Below are 8962 nucleotides of genomic sequence, written 5' to 3' on the forward strand. Positions count from 1 at the left end.
CACTTGGCCGTGTGGGAGGCGTCATTCGCTCCGGATAGCACCGGGGTAACCCTGGCGGTGACCACCTCCCAAGGGAGTGTTGGGCCGTCCCCCAGTTGGACTCCGAGGTGGGTGGGGAGCCGCGGTGCCGAAATTAGCAATTTAAGCACATGGCAACTACAAACCCCCAAAACACCCGCCCCCCGAGAGGGGCATGGAATGCGATGAACTTCGGGCGCAGCGAGGAGTCAGTTCCATCTGCCCCACGCGTTCTTGTCTTCCGGAGTGATGTGAAGATCCTAGCATCGCTTTCACCGTTTCAGCGCCGAACCGGATGCGACAGGTTCGGAAAAGTCATCCGCTGTGATAAGCTGAGAGATGGCGCGATCGAGGTGGAGTTCGCAAACGGCACCAATGCGACTCGAGCCATGGCAGCCAGTGAATTTGTTTACGCCGCGAGAACCGAGGGTGGAAAACGAGACGTGAGCGTGCCAGTCACGGTCCACACCGCACCATACCAAAAAATTCTGGAAGGGCATCATAAACTGCTATGACCTTCGTGACGTCAGTGAGGAGGAAATCATCGAAGAATTGGGAATCTTTTGGGCCACCGCAGCGAGCAGGATTACGACCAGGAGGGGTGATGACCAAATCCCTACAAACACCATTATACTGACATTTAACCGGCCTGATCTACCGTCTGATATCCGCATTGGCTACACCGTTGTCAAAGTCAGAGTCTTCGTTCCGAATCCGATGCGATGTTTTCAATGCCAGCGCTTTGGTCATACAAAACCACACTCCCGCAATCGAGCTGTCTGTGGGAAGTGTGCATCTTTCGAGCATTCGGGAGAGCAGTGCATTTCTGTGCCGCCCTGGTGCGTGAACTGTGACACGGGGCAGGTACCGCACACAACTTTTGACCGAAGTTGTCCAGCCTTCATGAAGGAAAAGGAAATTATATTACTCAAAACTTCAAAGAACATTTCTTTCCGCGAGGCGCGTGAACAGTATGAGGCTAATCACCCCAAAGTATCTTATGCCGAAAAATCCAAAACCTCTGTCTTACAGTCCACCAGCATCAATCACATGTCGGCGGTCCAACTCATCACGCTCCTGCGATCCTTCGGTTTGTCTGTGGTGCCGGCGGGGCGGGCAACTCCCGCCCAGTCGGATCCTCCTGGTCCTTCAGTTGCGTCCTGCTCGACCAACGCTGTGCCGCCGGCCCCTCAGGTGTCGTCGGGGTTGCGGGCGGGGGAGGAGGAGGGATGGACGGTGGTCAGGCGCGGCCATGGTCCGCGGGCTCGGCCGTCCTCGCCGTCTGGCACTCCGCTGCCCTCGTCGCCTCCGGCGACTTTGGCGAGTTTGTGTGGACGAGCAGCGGAAACGATGGAACGGCATGAGGCGGACAGGCGCGCCCGCGACGCCAAGCGGGCCCGCTTGGCCGAGTTGGAGAGGGCTAAGGCGGCCAATCGTTTGTCCAGTGCAAGCAAGGAGCCCACTCATCGCAGTCGTACACCATCGCCGAGAAGGCCAGTGGAGGCCCCCACTGACCACCAGACGCCCGGTAGAGGCCCGCCGATGGGTCCTCCCCCCGCCGCCACCCCGGACTGGGTACGCTGGTGTGAAGCGTGCCCCGGCCGGTCCCCCGTCTCCATCTGCCGGAGGGAGCCCCAGAATTCGTTCCAGAGTGGGGCACGTTCCCGCATAATCGAACCTCAGAGGTTCGATTATGAACCTCTGAGGCTCTCAGTCGGAAACGTCTGCTCCTGCAACTGGCGCAGCTCAATTCTTTTAGGACGTGTCAGTTTTGGTAGGTGACCTCCAATCGCCTTTTTAACACGCCCCCTTTACAGGTCTTTTTACAGTGGAACTGTAGAGGAGTAAGGGCAAATGCCCTCGACCTCCAGGCTGTCGTCAGCAAGCACTGTCCTGCAGGAAAAACCGTAGTACGGTGGATCACCTTTTAGCTCTGGACACTACGGTTCGCAAGTCTTTTCAAGAAAAAGCGCATGTGGGGACAGCGTTCTTTGACATTGAAGCCGGCTATGACACCACATGGCGCCACATGGTATTCTTCAAAAGCTTTTTATGCATGGTATACGTGGCCATATAGGTACTTTTCTCCAAAGGTTTTTAGCCAAACGATATTTCCGTGTTCGGGTCGGCAACGTCCTCTCTGATAGGTACGAACAAATAAACGGCGTGCCCCAGGGTGGCGTGTTAAGTGCAGAGCTGTTAGCAGTTATGATAAATAATATTTGTGATGTGCTTCCCCAGTCGGTCGGACGTGCCCTTTTTGTTGACGATTTTACTATTTGGACCAGTGCAGCAAGGGCACCAGCGATGGAGCGGCGTCTCCAGCTGGCTGTGGAACGCGTTGAAAGATGGGGTGACATGGGCGGATTTCGTTTTTCAGGCGACAAGACCGTTGCGATGCATTTTTGTCGTCGCCAGCGATGTGATAACCTAAGCATCCGTCTATATGGTCGCTATATTCCAAATAAGGCCCTGGCCAGGTACCTTGGGATACACTTTGACCGCCGCCTTACATATAACGCACATCTTAAAATGTTACGCGATCGCTGCTTTAAATCTCTCAACATGCTAAAGTGTGTGTCTCGCACATCATATGGGGCAGACAGAACCACGCTTATGCTTTTGTATTGTTCCCTCGTCCGCTCCAAACTGGATTATGCATGCTGTGTGTATGATGGCGCGTCTGAATCCAGCAAGCGTGTTCTTAATACCGTCCACCATACTGCCATTCGTATTGCTATTGGGGCGTTCCGCACATCACCTTTCGTCAGCCTTTTAACGGAGGCACACGAGCCACCACTTTTGACGGGGAGGAAAATGCTCGGCATACGTTATGCCTTGAAGATGCGGCAGTTCCCACTTCATCCGACATATTCCGCAATATTTTTGCGGTCTGCTGTAAGTTCCCTTCGTCATGGGCCGCAGCAGCACGCTTTAACTTTTGATTTCGGAATGAGAGCCTTATTGCTCGAGAGCGGAATTCCCCTTCGAGGCGTAAAGCAAGTAAGCCACCTGGCTTCTCCTCCTTGGCAAGTGACCACACCCTTCATTGACACCTCGCTTACGGAAATTAGGAATAAAGGCGTCACACCACACATAATGAGATCCAGGGCGCTTGAGCTTCTGACGTGTTATGAATGATACACCCTGACATACTACACAGACGGATCCAAAACCTCGGATGGCGTGGGTTGTGCTTTCATCAGCGGTTCCGTCACTCGATCGTTCTTGTTACTGGCCCACTCGTCAGTTTTCACAGCGGAATTAACTGCAATCTCCAAGGCAATATGTTTCATAGAGGTGGGTGAAGAATCTTCACGCGCCATTTTTACAGATTCACTGAGCAGTCTCTCTGCACTGAAGTCTTTTTATCCATCATGTCCCCTTAAACAGGACATTTTATCACGCCTGACACAGTTGAACCGAGCTGGAAAGAGAGTTGCCCTGTGCTGGATCCCCAGTCACGTCGGTATCGTGGGCAACCAGCTGGCTGTTGCCGCTGCTAAGCGAGCCGCGGTGGCACCGTATACCCGATTTTTGCATGTCCCTGCCAGAGATTTCTACCCGGCAGTCAAGACCTTCCTGAGTAGCAAATTGCAGCGTTGTTGGGACCAGGTGGGTGGCAATAAGCTCAGGGCGATACAAACCGAGTTGGGCTTGTGGTCGTCATGCTCTCGCAGTGTGCGGTGGGAAGAAGTGGTTTTATGCAGGTTGCGTTTTGGGCATACGTATGTCACACATGGCCATCTGTTGCATGGAGCCGACAGACCCGTATGCCAGCGGTGTGGTGCCGTTCTCACTGTCCACCATGTCATTGTATCATGTCCGTGCCTCATCGAAGAACGACGACGTCACTTTGGTCCGCAGGCTTCGACCCTGACGATTAAGGATGTGCTCGGTGACAGTTCTTCCTTTTTTTTTATTCCAAACAGCTCTTTTCGTTCTTAACAGATATTGATTTTCAAGTCATTTTTACACCATACTAATTAAGTAAAAACATTGTTGTCGGCGCAAAATCACCACCGCAGTCAACGCGCCCGAAAACACCAATGAACAACAACAAAAGCTCTGGAGCTGCTTTTCATCTGGCAGGACTGCAGACATCGGAACTGATGCTAAATCTTCATATCCTGCTGAAGCTGTCCGGTCTGCCAGTGCTGCTGCGCAGAGATCTTCAAGAAAGCGGTGCTGATCTGGTGAGCTGACCTGCTCCCATCCATTCAACCTATCAGCGAAGTCATGGAAGAGCTAGAGAGGCTCAGATCCGGCGACGCGGAACTCTCCAAGGTCCTCTCAGAGGGCATGAAAACCGTCGCAGGTATGGATCTAAGCTGTCCGCGTCTCGCAGAGGGGGAAACATACTGCACGACGAAGTCATGCCTTCTGCTTTGGAGGATGATGCGGTCGAAGGCTACTATCGGGTGAACTTGTTTGTGGTTCAGCTTTGGACCAGCAGGTGACCAGCAATCCAGCAAGTAGCCCAGCGTTGGACTAGCAGGTGACCAGCAATCCGGCAGGTGGCCCAGCGTTGGACCAGCAGGTGACCAGCAATCCAGCAAGTGGCCCGGCATTGGACCAGCAGGTGACCAGATCCAGCAAGCGGCCCAGCGTTGGACCACTTGCTGGGCAATCTCCGGGCCAGCTTCGGTGAGAGGTGAGCGGAAGTCCATAAGGCCGAGCTTCCTGATCGCCAGCCGTGTCGCCGCTGCAAAGTGGGAAGATGTCATCCCTGTCTGGACGAAGTACGCACATCTGAGCCCAGCGTCGGTGACGCAGGCCGAGGCGGAGTGCATGGTCTGGCGCAGTATGTGGGAAGATGTCATCCCTGTCTGGACGAAGTACGCACATCTGAGCCCAGCGTCGGTGACGCAGGCCGAGGCGGAGTGCATGGTCTGGCGCAGTATGTGGGCGCGCACGCCGCCTGAAGGAAGACCAGAGTCAGCGATCGCATCTCTGCCGCGTTGCTCCATGGACGTCTTCCTGGCCGTGTCCGCTCTGCTGAAGATGCTGACGTGGACGCGCACGCCGCCTGAAGGAAACCAGAGTCGGCGATCGCATCTCTGCCGCGTTGCTCCATGGACGTCTTCCTGGCCGTGTCTTCTCTGCTGAAGATGCTGACGTGGGCGCGCACGCCGCCTGAAGGAAGACCAGAGTCAGCGATCGCATCTCTGCCGCGTTGCTCCATGGACGTCTTCCTGGCCGTGTCCGCTCTGCTGAAGATGCTGACGTGGACGCGCACGCCGCCTGAAGGAAGACCAGAGTCAGCGATCGCATCTCTGCCGCGCTGCTCCATGGACGTCTTCCTGGCCGTGTCTGCTCTGCTGAAGATGGTGGTAGTCCTGCCCGTGTCAGCAGCAGAGGTGGAGCGAGTGTTCTCGGAAGTATACCTGTCTCGTTCTGCTATCCGGCCAATGATGTCCGTAGATAGACTAGAGGCTCTTGTCCTCATGCAAACGTACAGAGGGAAGCTTCCCATCAGTCCGGAAGTGATTGTCAGTTTCCTGTAGAGCATTCTCCTGGAAAAGGTGTTCTTCGCAAATAACCATTTCACGAAATACGCTGTCCACTCCATGTCATAAATGGCAGGGATTGTACAGTTTCGTACATGGACTTATAGCACAATAAAACATGTTATAGCACATAAAATTTGTGTCATTGCACAAAATAGCACAGCTGAATATCAGAAACGCTATGCTTTACTGAGATTATATGGTATCCGTTTAATTTATGATATATTTCTGACTCTCATCTCCTTGTGCCTTGTATGGTAACTGCTATGTGATGCTAAGAACTTGCATCCTGAGATTATTTCGTCCTCTCGACCTCTCCACATAAGGTGATCTTTTATGATAGGAGTACAACATGGCTTAACACGCGCTCGGGTGGGGGTGGGGGTTCAAATTGACCCCCGAAGGTTTTTCCAGGATGGTTTCCAAACGGCGCGACGTATCCGCGCCAACAATTGAATAGCGGATCGTTTGACATAAAACAATTTGGGTGTACCTTGTAAGGTCACTGACCTATGGCAGGTCAAAATCAGGCCATGGTTTCAGCGAAGGCAATTTCTAGGGAAACGTCCAATCTGATACAATAACGGAACGTTTGACGAAGCCATACATCTCTGAGATACTTTCTTTGTCACCAAAAATATTGAATAAGCAAATTACGTTTACCTGAGGTCAGGTATGAAGGTCAGACCAAGGTCACAACCAACCTGATTTATTACTCTAGGGCTTGCCATATGGGATAGTTTGTGGTGTTCATTTCAAGTTTATTGACGGCAGAAACCACATTATGCATCTTCCATCGACTTCCTAGAGGTCAGAACAGGTCATTGACCTAAGATGACCGGATCGACATTTCGTTTTAGGAACATACTGCCTGGCGTGATCTTTGTCGCTTATTCAAATGCAAAACTCAGAGCAGTCTTGTATGATTTTAATCACCAAGACATTCAAAAGGTCAAACAAGGTCACTGACCTCAAACGGGCTTGTGACCTTTTGCTTAGAAACAGTTGCCTAGGTTCTGGCGGCACTTAAGAAACCAACCTGTAATTTGACCTTGTTTGACCTTATTTGACCTAAAGGTCATAGCCTAGGAAGCTCAAACTTTGACCTAGGTGACTTACGTACAGGTCAAGACACCCTGTAAATTTTGTGTCTATAGCTTTCTCAGTTCCTGAGATCTCAGAGGGTCACATTGACCCCCACCAGAGCAAAGGGTATCTAGCCGGTCACCCAGGCGCGTGTTAAGCAAGCATCTAGCAAGCGTCTAACAAACCACGAACCACGATGGGTGATGTTTCACCATTTTCAACAGTTTTTTCAAGAAAATCGCCGGATCCATAACGTAGCTGTACTTAATCCCGTCGCGAAGTGAAAATTTCCGAAACGTCATTGTTGACGTACTTGTTCCTGCCAACATCGTGCCAATACGTCGCAGCCGGGCGTTTTGTTGACGTGATTGGACAGGCACCGGATACTGCACCGATTGATGGATGCCCGCCCCGCCACCCGCTCCATCCTCTTCCGTACGGTGTCACCGTCTGCACTTAACGACACTGCCGCTGTCGCCGGCTGTCGTTCAGGGCATGTCAAACTATGAACGTGCCTTGTTTGGTCTTGCCATATCTCACCTACCCGGTCTTTCCATTTCTTGCTTGAGAAGAGGCTATCGCAATCTTGTCAGCTGCCACGTATAAATCACCTGGCGCACGCCTGCTGATTGGACCCGTCAAGATGCGATCCGAGGGACTTTTTCTCGTTTGCAGCTGGCATGGCCGCCTGGTTGTTGTCTGCCGTCAGTTTCCCTCTGCTGGCTGACCAGTCGATGCAGGCTCTGGATGGATGAACCGCCGCGGTGAAAATTCGATCTTCGGAGGCCAATTTGGTTTCTCACCCACCCCAACCAAAGCGGCTGGATAGGCCCTTGGAGGGAACAGGTACGTCCCCATGTTAGAAGAAATGGGTGATGATGACTCGCAAACGCCTGTAATGTGTCTAAAATGGATGTGGGGGCTGAGAGGCATAGTCTCGTTTTGTCATCATCCTTTTCCTTTTTCATTGTTCATTCTTTTCGTGCCCTTAAATTATAAAGGAAGGCTTCAGGCCTTGGATTTTTATTCATTGCAATATCGTGGACTCAGAGAGGATCTGATGGGGGCATTCAAGATTATGAAAGGAATAGACTAGGTAGATCTAAAAGGAGCACTGGAAATTGGGCCAAGGCTCAGAGGAAACCAGTCTTCATTAGCAAAAGACGGGATTAGAGCCAACGTTAAGAATAGCACGTTTAGAAAAATGATGGTTGAAGAGGCAGATGTCATTTAGTCAAAGTGAAGTGAATTATTGGAATGGACTTTTCAACGAAGTTGTAGGAAGTCCCTCTCCAGGAGTATTTAAAAAGTTCGGTTGGTCTAAGCATCTTATTTATGGCTAAATTCAGGCTGGTCAGGTCGTAAGATAAGTGTCGGGGATGTGTGTGGAACCAGAGGTACGTCAAACTCAATGAGCTGTTGTGGCTCTCTGTTGCCCTGATGTCTTTATGTCTTTATGTCTTCGGTGTGGGTGGATTCTCTGCGATTACAGCGGTTTCTTGTGTTTCCTTGGCTCTCATTCGGTAAGCATGGGTTTGCAAAAGCCCATGGGCCAGCCAGGGCCTTTGCGTTCCTCCTACGCATCGAGGTTTATTCCATAACTAATGTCATCTTCTTCAGTTCCGTGAGGATTGTAAAACCCCGGGCAACTCGGATATCCCAGAAAACGTTCTCACTCAGGGTATTTGACCGTTAAATACTGTCCATTTGTTCCTCTGCCACAGACTAGCAGCATTGGCATGTTCCGCTGCTTTAGCACTGGCTCGTCATAAGCTGCACATAAGCCATTGCCAAAGCCAATGCCGAGCCAAATGCAAAGGCCAGTGCCAAGTTTAAGCCGAAACGCGTGGAATTATGCCTAACAAGCGCTTCGTCGTTTGCTCGCTAGATGGCACAGGAGTCCCGTTAGCTCTCGGCATGCATGGCGTTACTTGGACTCGATTCACGACGCCAGGTGCGGCTGTTTTATCTAACTGCCATCTCTCAGGGGAATTTCATCGGAGTCAGAGACGGGAATAGCGAGCGGCGCGTCTCGTGTCGGTCTTGGGGGCCATTTACTACACAGGGTCAAGGCCGGGGCCCGCGAATGTCAGTCAGAAGGCCTCTTCCATTGGTCGGACCTCTTAGAAGTGAGGCCAGGGAGTTCTTACCAGCTATGTGGTCCAGGAGGCCACGGTACTTAACAGGGGATCCTTTTTCGACAATCGACTCCGAGTCAGGCTCATTCGATGAACAGGGACAGGGGCGGGACCACGAATGTCAGATGGATTCTTCCGTTGGTCGGGGCCCTCTGACAATGAAAAGAGATATGATAAATGAAACTTGAGTTTTCTGCCATGAGGTAATGG

This window comes from Pollicipes pollicipes, unplaced genomic scaffold, assembly GCF_011947565.3.
Source record: "Pollicipes pollicipes isolate AB1234 unplaced genomic scaffold, Ppol_2.1 Scaffold_4740;HRSCAF=5597_pilon_pilon_pilon, whole genome shotgun sequence".
Classification (NCBI taxonomy): Eukaryota; Metazoa; Arthropoda; class Thecostraca; order Pollicipedomorpha; family Pollicipedidae; genus Pollicipes; species Pollicipes pollicipes.